General features: G+C 40.8%; 1 pseudogene; it reads left to right on the top strand.

The window, feature by feature from the left end:
- Positions 1–16,264, top strand: part of LOC141921611 (uncharacterized) — a 38,888-nt pseudogene that overhangs the window by 847 nt on the left and 21,777 nt on the right.

Raw genomic sequence — 16,264 nt, 5'->3', positions numbered from 1 at the left:
ACTTTTTCTTCTTCTTAGTTTTGACAAAGTGATGGAAAACAGTAACTCCACAGTATCTCTTCCACTGAGTGCTCTATAAGATAGTAAACAATACAGTGGCTTAGTTGCATATTTTAAATAAACTCTTATGTTTCCAATACAGTTGAATTTATTATTTAGGATGTGTCCTTGTTGGCAGTTCTCAACACTTTCTCCACTGAAAGTTTATCATCGTTTTAACATTTTTTGATGATGTCAAAATCAGAAGTTCCTATGCTAACAAGGCTGCATTGTCTGCCTCTTGCCCTGAGGCCATCTCACCTTAGGGCTTTTTTCTTGATGTTGTTGAATAGACAAGAGCTGGGAAAACTGTTGTTCTTCAGTCATATGTTAGGAGATTTGCAGGTGGGCTGTGCCAGTGCGTTCGCTCCTCAACTATCTAAATTTCCTGTGTCTGAGGACTGCTAAATGGGGTGTTGAGGCTGCCCTGGGATCCAGTTCTCCACTGTCTTCTCAAGGGGATACTTAAGAGTCAATCAGGAGTCCTCACCACCCTTGGATCACAATCTAATGACGATTTGAGTACCTTACATATGGGGACAGGAAACTTGTTATTCCTTGGATGCTGGGAAAGTATTAATTGTAGGTAAGGCTGAAGTTGATGATAACTTCTTGTGAGTCCCAGGAGTCTGCTACTTCTTTTCTTGGATGACATAAACCAGATCATTAAGTTTAATGACCAGAATGTATCCTGTGATATCCTAAACTGTCAACAGCTGCTCATAAAATCTGATACTGGGTCTTGGGCATTCTTTGTTCTCTGGTGGCTTCTGGCAATTGACTATGTGAATTACTTAAAATGTTCTCAAAGATTCTGGTAAAGAAAAAGTGAACTTGGGGTTTGCTTTGTTAGATGGTGCTCTCAAGTGATACCTGAGAGAGGGGAAGTAGGGTGAAAATGATGCTTCCAGGCAGACTGCTGGGAAGCTCCAAGCACAGCAACAACATGAGGGTGTCTTTACACTGTAAGTTTTAGTTCTGGAACAGATCTGGTACTTCACAATAAATAAATTTAAAAAAAAAAAAAAAAAAAAAAAAAAAAGATCTGTCTCTTGCACTGCTGATCTCTGGTAGTTCTTCTCAGTGGACAGTACAGACGAAACAGATGAGTGGGAGGAGTCAAATAAAGATAAACTGGGAAATTCAGAAGGCCAAGACAAGTTGGATAGGTGTGTACCTGCAGAGAGGCGGGAGTGTCTGGACTGCAAAGGGACCGAAGAACTACCAGCAGCAATTAAGTCAGAGACGGAGTCCATCCTTTCTCCATGTTAGTGAAAATTTCCATGGAGACAAAGACTGAACTTGTTCTTCTATCTTTTCGTCCCTGATTGCAGACTGTGCTCATATTTCTTCCTAATTGCATCTGTGCTCTGTGGATATTGACTTTTGAAAGCTGCTTTTCAAAGATGATACTAGTAATTTCATTTATCAGATAGTTCAACAAACAATGAAATGTTGTACCCTGGCACATTTTGAAGTTTTACAGTGAAGCCTGACCTGAGGGTATTACCTGCTCTGATGCTGTTTTAACACCTTGGTGCGAAACACGGATAGACACTTCTTTCCCTTTTGTGCTTTAGCTTCTGTGGGAAGGAAATCCCAGCACACAAACCAGAAGAAAATGCTGGCTGGTGTGAGGCTGAGTAGCAAAACCTGGTAAGGCACATACTGCCTGCACAGTGTCAGTGTATCCTTTGAACTGTAAAATGGCAAAAGAGTTTTAAATACAAATGCCAACATTCTTTATTAAAAATAATACACACTTTAAGAAATACCTACCCCCAAAGTCCAGATATGATGATTCTTTCTGATTAAAAATCATCCAGAAACATACTTTGATAATATATCTTCATGATATTTTCAGACTCCAGGGCAGCAGGACCAGGTGATGAGGCAGCAGATGGAGCAGCTGCAAAGGCTGGTGGCTGAACAGCAGAAAGTCATCTCACTTTACAACCCAGGTACTTGGGGAATCCCTCTTGATGCCGTGGCACTCTCACCCACTGATGCTTGCACTCCAGCAGTGAAATGTGTCAGTTAGTTGTTTTCAGTGGCTGCGGGATCCTCCTCTGGCAGTTGAGCTAAAACGTTCATCTCTTTACAAAGATTACACACAAGATGTAACCCCCAGAAAATGCTTCTTTCCACTTTTGTATATTAAAATTCCATGAGAACCATGAGGAGGAGTCCTTTATGTTTAATAATAGACCTTCTGTACAGACTTCTATTGAAGTATAGATTTGAATGGTACTGCAGACAATTATAGCATAGTGGTGAGCATTACAGAAAAGCTGAAATATCCTTTTTTTCTGTACCTATATATGAAGGTTACAGCTTTCACGTAGAACAAAGAAGAGGAAGAAAGTTGACACACCCTGCCTCTGTTAATAGACTTTTACCTTTAATAGTACAGCCTGTTCCTCACAGCATGATACAACTCCTTGAACAGCTTCATTTGACCAGTGGCATTGCTAGAAAATGCCATCTGCTCAGCAGGTAGAAAAAAAGGATCCCCCCATCCTTCCCACCCTGTCGACAGTAGTAGCACATTCTTCTCAGCTTGTGACCCCATGGTGAAAGAAGAATTTAGGGAAATCACATAGACTTGTGACAGCATTGGCCTGGCTTTAGCAGGGCTGCTTGTGCATAGCATCAGGCAGGGAGCATCCAAAAAGGCATAGGAAGACCAGGTGATCCTTGGATTGCTGCTGCTCCTCAGATAACCTGCTGGGGTTACCTAATCCACGTGGTAGGAGTCTCAACAGCCTAAGGCATCCCCTGCCTGCATCTGTGCATTGATCTGGCATCAGGTTTCTCAGTCGATTTTTAAGCTTCTTTGCCCAGTTGAGGAGCTGCAAGAATCTCATTCTGCTAAGATTTCTGAGGATACTTAGGAGAAGTGATGGCACCTTGCATGCTAGAGTTCCGTGTACCCTGATGGGGTCTTACAAATAGATTTTTAGAGCTGAAAAGCTACATTTTTTTCAAAATTTGCTTCCCATGTTCCAACCATACGTAGTGTGAGGAAGTCCTCTCAGTTAAAGACAGCCATGTTTTTTGCTGTCCCTCCATGCATGTATAAAAATACTTCATAGCACACCTAGTTTGACCAGTTTGGACAGAATAATTTATAATCAAAATTCTATTTCAGTTGCCATATGAAGAACATCTGCTTTCAAAGGCCCACTCAAAACAATAGGCATTACTTTATACAGAGTTAATGATAATAATAAAACCATCAAGCATTTATGGTCTCTTGCCTTCCCCCCACCCCCAGCACAGAAACTCTGGAGCTGGCACTTGTTAGTTGGGTTTAGGGAACCATGACCTTACATTATTGTTGCCATGAAAGAAATTGAAATCTTAGCAAGTTTCATCTACCTCACTAATGTATATAGTAGCAGTTACTAGCCAACAAAATAAAACGGTTTAGAAAAGTGGAATAAAACAACGTTGGCCAGGGAAATGTTTGCAGACTTTTAACTTCCCTCTACTTCCAGTGTAACAAAAATGGAAGAAAACTTAAAAAAACCCAGTCTTTTAAACCTGTGTATATGCATGCATAATTAGATCTGTATAAATATACCAAATGGTCTCTGTTGGCTTCAAGTGTCAGTGTCTTTTAAGAATATCTGAGCTCTGGGGCTTTGCTTCATTCCCTCAGCCGCATAGGGTCAGAGACCTTTCTGTTAGAAAGACAAAAAGTTGGGCTGGACAAACACCAGACAACTGCATCCATTGTGCTGTTGGGGTGCAGCAGATACTGACATTGAACATGTTAGCACCTTGAAAAGCTGTATGGCTCTCAGAGGTGCAAAGTATGTACATAATTAGCAGTCTACAATGGGGGTATACGCACCAAGTAGGAAGCAAGGGCCAAACACCACCCCACAGCGACCATCAAAAACCTGGCTTTCTGCAGCTTAGGTTGTCTGCTTGTATTATGGGGACTTTTCTGAGCTTCCCGACGATGTCAGCAGTGCAAAGCAATATGAGACTGAAGGGAACAAGAAACTTGAGAAAGAACACAGTGTCACATCTGTTTGAAGGTCTTGTTTTCAAACGTGATGCTGTGTGACAATCAGTTTTTTAGGCTAGGGGGGTAAGCAGGATCTCAACCATCGACCCCACAGCCAGAGGCCAAACCACACCAGCAGTGAAATCAGCAGGCCCAGCTGTCATTGTACTGACTTTCCTGATGGAGCTATGCCACTGTGAAATAGCTGTCAAGAGTCACTGCTGTATACTTGGGAGACAGCTTGAGAAAGAGACAGAATGAAGGCTATGGCTGAGTAAATTAAATCTTCATGATCCTGTGCTTGTTGCCTCAGAGAAGTCTGGTTGAAATGGCAGGCAAATGCTCAGCAAGCTGTCTGCAATGGCCAGGTTGAACAAATACACAGTCTGTGGCTTCCAGGTTTCCTAATCAAAGCCAAACATCCACAGAGCAATTATGTTGCTCATTAATCCCTGCCCAAATGCCACAATTAGCAAGATGCTTGTTGTTACTTCCACCTTTAGCTATGAGCAGAACAGTTAGGCTGCCCCACTTTCTTCGGGTTCTCAGGAAGGACTGAACAGCATGCAAAGGAAAGTGCCTTGGGTACTGCTACGCTTCATATTCCCCCTTCCCCAGTGCTGTAAATCACTTGATGCGTTTCTGAAGAAAGTGAGCACAATTAGTATCATGAGCTGAAGATCAAGCTCATACAGTAAGAAATATTTATAGGATGCTGTTTGGGTGTATTTACATATCCAGGTACATTTAGCTAACATATAAAGCCACAGACAAAATGGTTACTGGAATGAAAAGGTGATCAAAATCTGCACTGAAAGTTCTCATTTGTGAGTGGAGGCAGTGTAGGTTGAGGGTAGCAAAAGACATTGCATGATCTGGTCCCATTAAGCTTTAAAGAAGTAAAATATGAAGAACTACTAGGGTTATAATTACCTTATTATGGTAAAGGTAGTTGCTTTAATATTGCCATGCATTTAAAGAAATAATACAGTGACCAACAATAAAATCAACACCTCATTGAACTACAGGTTGTTATTGAAACGTCTCATGGTAACACAGACAGAAGTGGCTCTGCCCATCTGCTAGCTGTGTGGTTAGAGCACCTGTCCAGAAGCAGTGAGGTGGACTTTTATTTGAGTCTGTGCCAGACCAGATTTAAATCCACAGATCAGCCTTCTTCCAAAAAATGCCTTAACTGCAGGGTGAGGCAATTTCTGTCGCAGGCACTCTCTATTCTTGTTGAAGTCAGGTCACAGGACAGAAAGGAATCATGGTGTGGAGAATAAAGATAAGAAGCAAGCCTAATTTTGTAACCTTATAAAGGGGTTTCTTTCCCAGAAGTAGTGAGCCTGGCCTCTGGTCCCTATGCAGAACTGCTTAAGCCTTTTCCACTTGGAAGTCTTCTAATAAAATGTGTAACCAGCCATCTAGAGCTAAAAGGAAAACCTTCCCCTCTTTTGCATCAAGGAGAGCCTCAGAGACACTTTGCAATACTTAACTTTTACCTGCTAAGGGACTTAAGGAGCCTAGAGGAAAGGTGTGTTTTACGTGCTCAGGAGTGCTTTGTAAATTCTCTTTAATTTAGCATCCCTGTAGCATATGATAATTTTGTTTAGGACTGATGATTGCAGCAAGCACATTTTACAATTTAAATAAAATAACAAAAGCAGAATTTGATTATATCACTCTGAACATGCAAACCATCAGGGAGCAACATTGGTTTTTGTGCAATACCAGTTTAGCAAGAGTTTTCTAGTTTGGTGCAAAATATTTGTCTTAAGCTTCTCTAATTTTCTTCTCTGGTAATTATTTTTAGGCCTTTCTGTTTCTCCTGGGATACCTTCCCACCTAGCAGCCACGATGCCACCCTTTCCATGCTTTCCAGCTACTTTCATTCCTGTCCGGTTCCCATCAGAAAAGCCTTCCCAAGTTGAGACCCCGGAGTACTTACAAAGCTCTCCCTTGGCAAAGCACTCTGCTTGGCAAAGCAGATCCCTGCTGTGCATGCCAAATGAGAGCAGTTCAGAAATCTCAGGAGAGCATGTGCAGTGTTCAGATTCAGGTGGGTAAAAAGCGCTGGAAATCTGAAGCTAAGGCTATTGTGCAAGTCCTGTGAATTTTTGCCCTTGCTAGTGATTGTTACTGATTTTATTGCAGGTCAGGGGAAGGTACTTTGTTTATATGGTGGTTTGTTCTAAAAGCTTTTAAGGAATTTTAAACTTGATTTTTAAAATTTTTTGAATCACGGTCATCCTGTGTCTCATACTGACAGAGAAATTGGGCCTTGTAGATATAAATGGAGAAGAAAGTCATTAAATTGAAAAAGCTGTTATATGAAGTAGGGAGGATGTTATATTTAGGGGGAGAAGTATAAAAAGTAGGAAGTGGATATAGCTTCCAAAGGCAAGAGGGTGTGTTTCTTAACTAGGAAGGCCTGGTCTTTGTCAGCAATCTTGGTGTTTCTCAAACTGACACGGAGTCTCAACATTTGGAGGAAAAACAATGTAAGCTGTGACTTGGCGTCTTTTTGTTACACTTTGCCAGCCTTGTCTTCTGTGGGAAGATACCAAAGGGTGAGAAAGAAGAAAGAGTGATTTGCAAGAAATCAAAAGCTGATTTCAAAATGGGTGAAAGAAGAACAAAAGAAGTGGAAATGAAACCACTTAAAGGGGAAGAGGATGTAAATCAGATCTGCATCCTGGATTCCTTTGAACTTTTATAGCAAGACTTGACTGTGATGCTGTGAGACAGTCCCATAGTACAATTGAAACTTTAATTTCATATTCTTCAAGCTAGCTCAGGACCAGTACTCTCACTGAAAGAGACTTGTCTCCTTCCTGTGCCTGGCACTATTATTTTCTTGCTGGATTAACCTGAACCAGGGTCAGTTGCCCAGTGAAGTTTATCAGACAGTTTCAGAAATACTTCTGCCAGCACAAATGTGGGAAGCGGGGTGGATAGGACAGCTGGAACCTGAACACATTAGAACAGAGGACAGGAGGAGGTATGGCTGCTTTTTTTGACAGCAGTGCTGACTTAGACTTGCTTCATGTATGTAAAACTAAGGCTTGAAGGTGCAGAGGCCTTAGTACATCAGGTTAACTCCTGACTGGAAGCTGGTCAGTGCAGTTGCCTTTGAAATATGCTTCAGCTGAACGTGTGCTTGAGGAGTGGGCTGAACTAAGACCTTCCTGACTGTTGTGTTGAGTGTGGGTTTTTAATGCTGAAACATAAACATGAGTGTACCAACAGCTTGTATAACACTTCACGTTCTTATTTAAAGGGATAAGCACCGAGCCATTGCTTCAGTGTACTGAGAGCCCCACAAAAAATATTTCCAGACAAGATGCTCACGAAGAGAACAGAAAAGAAAACAAAGGTGAATTACACAGCTGCTTGGACACATTGTTCTTGCCTTGCACTGGGAAGCACTAGTTGAAAATAACAGTGCTGGGTCACCGCTCCTATTAGAGCATTCTGGAGACAGCATAGCCCCACGCAAGGCTGAGGAGGGACACATGGGTTTTACGTCCCTTGCTGCTGTCAATCTACTGTGTCACCTCTGCCTCCTCAGCCATATTCTGGTGCAAGGCAGGTGAGAAGGTTGCAGAAACAGCACTGCTTGTCTGCCATCAGACTGGAGATTTTTGGTGTGTAGCTGGGAAAGGCTGAGAGAAGGATGTGAAGCTTTTGTATGCCTGTTGTTGGACCAGAAAGTCCTTTCAGGATGTTGCAAAGGGGTTCAGTAGCACTGGGTGCATTAATGAGATAAAGTGAACTATATAGTTCCTGGCAACAGTGGGTAGTATGAATGAGCCAGTAAAGGCTTTTTGCTCCGGCTGACAGGCCTAACATGAGCTAAAAGGGCAAGTCTTCATTAGCTGACACTTACAAGAAAGATTAATTGAAGTGGGAGCCTTGTAGTGAACATAGCCAACAAGCTTCAATAGGAAGATGAACAAATTTGCATTTTTGTGAAATAGAATAGAAAATGCCCAGTTAGAAAGTCTCATGTGTACAAATACTGCTTGTTAAACTGTTTAATGAACTGGCTTGCAGGTCACATAATTACAGACACATGAGTAGTTCAGTACTGTCTAGCAGAGTGTCTTCACTGCAATGTCCTGCAGTGAACACATTAACCAAGCATTACAAATCTCTAGAGGCTAGGAGTAGAAATCATACCATTTGCCCTTTCCTTATTTCTAGCAACTAGACTTTGGGAGCCGGAGCCTCTTTTTTTCATGGGTTACATCCTTCCACCTCCTTAATTCAATTGTATTTTATAAAGTGTTTTCAAAAATCAAAATCTTGCATATGTTGTTGAAAATTTAAACAATTCTCATTTATTTTATGTTTATTTTTCATTTATTCATTCTATAAAGGCTTTGTTTTCATTGACCTTTTTCCTGCTGCTTAGATAACTGTCAATTAAAAGAAAGGAGTTTCCCTGAAACTTTTTCTGCTGTCAAAGAAGAACAAAGAGAACAAATAAAGGAAGAGATTCCTCCATCTCCCTTTGGCATAGAGGGGAAGATGAAGACTGGAAACATAGAAGACAGGTGAGAAATTATCTTAATCAGCCCATCAAGCTACAAAAGCATGTTTTCCTTGATTGTACACATACTGTATGCGTTATATTTGCAACACAAAGGCTCTTTCCTTTGAGAGTGGCAGGTATGCGTGGGCAGAGATTGGACAGGTCTAGGAACTGGCAGTTAATCTACTTCTATATAATAGGATGCTGGTTTAGCCAATTTAAATGAACCGGTTTTGCAGCTATGATCTTCAAAGGATAGAAGTCAGTCAAAAGCTGGCAGGGCTAGATAACTTCTTTTGTTATGCCATCATTTCTTCTGCGGTGGTCAGTTTGTGATGGCAGCATCAGTCTGAGTAGTTCATTCATTCTTGTCCTTGCTCTGACTCTTCAGCTGTGACAAGACCAATTTTTATGTGCCTATATAGTGAACATGTCAGTGAAGTAATCCTTGTTAAAATGATCTGGAGAGAGGTAAAATGCAACTTTTAACTTGGACCAGTTGTCTGATCTGGTTCATCACTGCATTGCAGAAGTATTTGTAGCAGCACACTGAGGGAGTGCTCATGGCTAGGCAAGAATTGCTAGGTTGGCGGTAGTGATGGAAGAAATGCTTGTAGAGTTGTTACCTTTCCTCAGCTGTTGCAGATAGAAGCAGCAGCTTTTTGGCACACCAAGCCTTCCATCAAGTATAAGAGAGAAGCAGCAAACTTCTAGGCAAGTACAGACTGAGAGTGATTGTCACGAGTGTGTTTTAGTGCATTAACCATGTGGAAGTCGGGCAGAGAAGGAAGACAGGGACCTGCAGAGCAGAGGGCTGGGAAGAGGTGGCAGGACCATAAGCACCTCTGGGCAAGTGGGCCTGTTCACATATGCCTTTTTGGATTAGCAGTGAGCTTCTGAAGTCTGTCTCCCAGTCACCCTGACTTGTGCTTTGGTTTACACTGTGGTCTTAGCATGAGCTGGATGAAACTAAAGCACAGAATGTACTCCAACTCTTCATGACATTTTCGCTATGGGACAAGGCTATAGTTGGTTTGAAGTAAACTTCCCTGAAATGTGTGTCATCTAACATTGAGTCCTCAGTAACAACAGTTTTGCTCTACAAATCTAATCCTGTTAGGCCATGGCATGTGCTAACAGACAGCCAGACTGACAAATGAAAGGATTATCCCTAGAACAGTGCTGTTAGGTGGAGGTGGGGTGTAGAAAGAACAGTAATGTGCTGCATAACCAGTACCTCTATTAAATCCAGGATTTTTTAATATTCAGTAGAAATTATTAGTAAGTGACTAAATTAAGGCTCTAAGCACACTTCCAATGAAATAAGATACATTCATGTATGCTGTATTATGCTTCATTTTGAGTCAGCATTCAATTTGTCCCTCCACAACATTATAGATGTTATTTTTCTCCTCTGTCACTCTTCACTAGCTAATTCAACCCACTCTGTCAGAGATAGTGAGTTCTTTGTGACTGTAACCAGCTCTAGTCTGGAGAAAATGCCTGAAATATTTTTCCTTTTGACTATTTTTTTATTTTTAAGGAGAGATTGATACCAGCCAAAAAATGTTACTTGCTAAAAGTGTAATTAATTTTTAGACTAGACAGGATGTTTTAAAGTGAGACTCAGATGTCACACAATAGTGGGCTCTTTATTAAAATGCTTCACATTTTAAAAAATGCAGAGAACATTTCAGTTCTAAACTCAACATTGTATCCATTTCGAAAGAAAACTAATTGGAGAACCTTATAAATAAGTACCTTCTTGTGCATTGCCTAGGCCAATCACACTACCCATCGGTATTAGACAGAAGACTTCTGAAGAATTTGTTGAAGAACAACTTAAAGTAGACAATCATCTCATAGAAAAACAGCAGAAGGAGCAGCAGGTACTCTGCCACTGGTGCATTCACTTTTTTTTTTTTGACAAGTTCTCATGGACTTGGGTATTGTGTGGGCTCTGTTTTGGCTCACTGCATGACAGCACATCTTTCCACTGTTCTTTCATGTGATGTTGGAAGATTTTTCCCAAAAGTAAAAGAACCTGTATTACTCAGTCACTGTCATATTCCCGACTGTTTCCCACTGGATTCTTCTCTTTCCACATACTTTCTGGGTCATAGTTTGTTCCTGAGTCTCAACACGATTAGCTAAATTAGACCTCAGGGTTGATTCTGTTAGTTTATTTCACAATAAATCTTTTGCTTTTTGCCTTATGTGCAGTTTGAGATGACTTTATGTCTGACACCTCTAGGTGTCAGACTCAGCATTTTGTTAGGTTTGTTGGCTTGGAAGATGCACATTTCATCACTCAGGAATTTTCTCTATGTCTCCCTGGCAAAATAACATCTCAGACTGATGCATTTATATGTTTCTGAGTCACATTGTAAAAAACACTCAAACTTCATTTAAAAACAAAGAAACACAGAACTTTTCTCATCTTCTATCATATAAGCAGTTAGCATCACCTTAACCACCTGACTCTACTAATAAATTAATGGAGCTGTCACATAGTGACTGCTTCTAAAAGTTCTCGTACTTTCCCTGCAGTCTTGGGGCTGTTACTTATGTACTCAGTTATCCATAGCCAGTGTCTTTAAGACTTCTGGTGTCTCAGCTTTTTCAATTATCATAAATATTTTTCTTTCTGGAGAATGATACTCAGACTGTGATTGTCAGGATTTTTGTTTTTTTCAGAGCAAGGTGAAAGTAACACCTCAGAAAGCTTTTCTGAAACGAAAAGAAGGTATGGCAAGGCTCAAAAAAAATAAACAGAAGCCTTTAAAAGAAGACAGCAGGCATTCCAGAAGAGCTGGTTTGGACTGCTGGGGTCATTTCTCCCAGCCTGGCCAAGTGGATGCAGGTATAATGAAGCCAGGGGAATGCTCTGAGTTAAATCTGCAGGTCAGTAGTTCCATGCAGATCAGTACACATGAAAAAAAAGCAGACTGTGCTTTAGCTAAGTGGGAGATAAAGACTCAGACTGACTCTGAAGTAAAAGTAGTTGACCAAAGTGCAGAAGAAAAAGAAGTGATTGGGAGAGATGAAGATGTAAAGGAAAATCCTGTTGACTCACCACAGAGAAGGTGGCCTGAAATCCTGCAACCATGTCCTGAAAAAGTAACAGAAATGAACCTACAAGAAGGTGAGGAAAAGGAAACTCATCATATGGATTCTCCAGGGCAAGCAGGCAGAACTGGTGGAAGACCTGTGGAGGGTACTCCGCAAAAGGACCTAGGTAGGGTGGAGCAGCTTCTGAAGGGTCATCTCATACAGAGAGCAAAAACCCCCTTGGAAGTCCTGCAAAATCATTCTCCACTTCAGGATTTAGAAACAGATCACATCAAGGAGGCAGGGTGGAGTGCAGGCCCTGAATTCAGACAGGGTCAGAAGTGGGTTCAGGTATGCCCACAGGAACTTGTTTCAGGAAGCCAGATCTCAGACAGCAAAAGACACATCCATACTAGGTTTAAGATGGTCAATGATAAGATAGTAAAAATTACATGTAGCTCACCTAAGGCTGTGGAGAAGGGAAGCTCATCCTCAGCTTTGCAGCAGGAGTGGCAAAGGAAAGGGACAGCTGCCTCAACATGGCATGTTGCATCTCTGTCCTGTGAGTCAAGCTGCTTATCCTCCAACAGTGATGATGACCCCAAACCTCACCATGCTCAGTACCCCTCCCAGCATGGGCCTCAGGGAGTAGATCACATTGACAGACATCTGGATCTTTCTGACGGTGATTATGCTAGCGATGAGCCCAGTGGAACTGAAAAAATGTCTGCTAAAAAGTACAGCAGATCACCCCCAAGGAGGCGAGATAGTCAAGCAATCTCAAGACAGAAAGGTCTCCCCTGCAGCACAAGCAGCAGCGATTCCAGTACTGGGGCTGTCAGGCTGAAAGGGAGCAAGGCTCATCTCACAAGATTGAAAAGAAGAGAGCAAGAGCTGGAATCAAAGAATGAGGATAGGGCCAGGGATGTTAAAAGCCTACATCTGCCATCCTCAACAATGGCTGGTGAGATTCCTGCTTTCAAGATTAAAGAAACCCCTGCAGTGGAGGAACCATGGAAAAAACTGTTTGCAGACACATTAGGTAAGAGCTACCCAAGTTTTGATTTACATTTATTTTCCATAGGGGAAAAAAATTTCTCTTGGATTTATGACTCATTCTGCCTGTGCTCTCCAGGTATATGCCCACCTCTGTTAGTATCTGTCAGTCCTAAACTGGAAAAAAAGAGAAGAGGGGAGAGATATATCTGCAAGCCCCTTGTTATGCTTGGGTCTCCATTGTCACTAGCCATTTTTCTTAATTCTGTTGCTTGAATTACAATTTCAGGTGCAGACTTTTGACCCCATAAGATGTGTGAGAGATTCAGTGAGTCCCTGGAGTCAGTGCTAGGGTTACCTGTAGCTTAGGTATGTTTCTCCCACTGACCCCTTGACAATGAGATGATCACATTTTCTATTTACCCTCCTCAAAGATAACGTGACTTCAAAAAAGGTGGACAAAATAATTTCTCAAATTTGCATGTTTTTTTCCTAAGACACAGAGAGCCTCACATCAGTGGAAAATGATGATTTCCTAAGAACATCTTCACTCAGTTTGTCCTGAATATGGTCCCAGTTCTTTGGTCAACCAATCTTTCTAGCCTTTTGGCCCAGCAATCTTACTTCTAGCAATGAAATGGTATCCTGTTTAAGCAGGATTTACTCCTTTTTATTAAACTGGTTCTTGACTTTTCTTCTCTCTTAGTTTCCACTGAAGGACTTCCCCCACATTGACTCCTCATCCCAATACCATTGGCTGTGTCTTTGTGTAGGACCAGTCAAAATCAGTTGTCCTGCCTGCAGTAATCACCGTGCAGATATATTAACTTCTGATGGCTCTCAATTGCTCTGTCACAACTTGCCAAACACAGTTAGGCTGCTGTTAAAAAAGGGTTCCTGAGGACTCTTTGAAAGCTACATTCAAAATTAGGTTGAACTATCAGGTGGCATTCACATTCCTGAAAAGGAATTCAGCTACTGACTCCGATATATCCCCAAATCCGTTTCACTCATCATGATTTGTGGGGCTTACGATTGCACTACTAAGAACTCTGCTGGGAACAGAACACTTGCATAATTAGGCAAAGATACATTAATTCTTTTTGATAGATTAAGCAATAAAGCTTACTGCACTTATGCGGTCTGTGGCTTTAAATACGTAGAAATGTTTCATAAATATTCACAGAGTTCTGTGTACTAACATAAATATCTTTATAGAAGAAACCCAGAACATCCTTACCAGAGGATTAGAGACTGGTGTACACTGCCGAGGAACCCCTTCACTGACTAGGGTGAAAGAAGAACAAGAGAAAGCAATGCATTTTCGCAGGTAAATCTGTATACACCAGAAATTGATTTGTGTGTGCAGTGAGGCAAATATTTCCTTTAGGATCCTTAAAATCAGACTGCTAAATTCTTACTTATTAGCTAGCTTCTTTTAGAGGGCATCTATGTTGACTCAGAACTGAAACACTTATTTAGCTGTCTATATTAAAAGTAAAGCGCCTAACTGAAGGGGGCCAACTCTGAAAACACTGGTGCAGTTTGGGTCTTAAAGCTGAGTAATGCCAAATGCTTTTTATAAGTTGGTGAACATCTTCAGATAACACTGAAATCAGTAAGAACTCAGGATAATTTGTTTTATGGGATTGGGGCCCTGATAGAGTGAAGGATAAACTTCTCATATCACATTCACATCAGTGTAGCCTGTATTTCAAAGTTAACAAAAGTGTATACCATATGTCAATGTTAACAGAATTGTTATTTCAGGAATACCTATCTTCAGACTAGACTGAGGATGCATTTTGTACCATATAAATGAAGAACTTGAAAATTCAAGAGAGTTGCTTTTGTAATTTGTAATTATTAAATGCTGAAAATTGTTTTGGTTTTGTTTTGTTTTACATCTTCATAGAAGAAAAACAATTCTTTACCACAAAATCCCTGCAAGAAATAAGTTTTGAAACTATGGGGTTTGGAATGGAAGTGCCTTCACAACTATAACTAATCACAGGTTATGCAAATGCCTCTAATAAAAATTGAGCATACTTACAATCAAATTAAATATGTATTTTTGACATGATGAAATCTGTTAGAAATTACTAGGCACTATCTACTGTAAACACAGGAGAGATTCTTTTCCTCTTTGCATTTCAAACCTAGTTCTTAACTAGTGCCAAATTAATGTAGTTTAGTGATTTGAATTTTTATTTCAATATATAATGCAAAGTAAGAAATTATTTTTCATGTTCTTGTCCATTCCTCTTGATTTCAAAGACCATGGGATTAGTGCCAAAGGGTATTTCTGAATTACATTTATCAGTTTGTATAATTTCCTCCCATAGATGTCTTTCAGCAAAATACTTTCAACGTCTTAAAAATAAATGGTTTCCTTAAAGGTCCTTCTTGTTTGTGATCTTGAAAACATATCAGAAGATGATCTCTGGCTGACTGTGATAGGTGTTCCAGATGTGAATATTTGTGGGATTTGGCAGTTCATAAAACTACTAATGAAATTAGGTGCTGCTTTTACTTTTATTGGTGTAAATTTTGGCTGTGGAGTGATGTACTGGTGCAGAATTACTGCAGAGCTGCACCCTGCCAGCATTGCATTCTCCTCCTGCTGACAGTGCTGCCTCTCAGATGACATGGCTTTGATTTTTTTTTGTAATAGTGCGGTTTTAAAAAGAGCTTTCCGTGGATTTATTCATGTCATTAGCCATAGTAGCCCCTAGCATTTCCATACAGATGTTTATCCAGAAATGCCTGTCTAGTATAATGTGCACATCTTTTCACTTACTTTTTCTAGCTTATGAGCTAAAGCTAATTGCGAAAGGCAGCTTATTCTCCTTGAATGTGTTGGCCCTGTGCTGATTTATGCAATCCAAGAATCTGTTTTGCATTTTCAAACCAGTAACCCTATCAGGAACACAAGATGGCCACCACATCAGTAACACTTCACTTGTGCCATGTTGACAACTTGTGCTCACTGGAAGCAAAGAGAATCCTTTTGAGAGCAGCACAAACATGCCTGGACCTGCTCAGTCTATCCATTCTTTCGTTTCCAAGCACTTTGTTTTCAGACCTTTGCAGGCACAAATCATATAGGCAAGAGGGTGAAAACAGTTGGGAAATAGTGTCTTGTGTGTATCTGGTGCCTAACAGAACCTGGACAGTGCTCAAGGCAGTAGCCTATGGCTCCACCCTTGCAGCACTGAGGTAGTTGTTGCCAGATCTTGGCATCAGTGAGGGGATTCAGTGATGGTTATTTCCTTGTTTCTTCAACAAGGACAGCTTTTTTGCCATTTTTAATACATAATTTCCTCATAGTATTGAATCTGCACTCTCTCTGGACTAACAGCAGTAGCCAACATGTTGGTTTTTTTTCCCCACATGCATCTCACTAAAAGACTTTTTCTTGGAAAAAAGACTTTTGCTTCAGCTATGTTTTTGCCTCACAGCCAGACTGCTTCAATGTGCATCATACAGAGCTGTGCCTGGGATGCATGCAAGAATTTGAGTTAGCACAAAGTGCTTAGCCTTTTTTATGTATTTTATATCTGTGTTGTGCATCTAGCTCCTATTTGTAGTTTATAGCTGGGTATGAACTGATTGTCAGA

Source organism: Strix aluco, chromosome 3 (genome assembly GCF_031877795.1).
Source record: "Strix aluco isolate bStrAlu1 chromosome 3, bStrAlu1.hap1, whole genome shotgun sequence".
Lineage (NCBI taxonomy): Eukaryota > Metazoa > Chordata > Aves > Strigiformes > Strigidae > Strix > Strix aluco.
The sequence above is the reverse complement of the archived record's forward strand: the minus strand, read 5'-3'. Positions and strand labels throughout refer to the sequence as shown.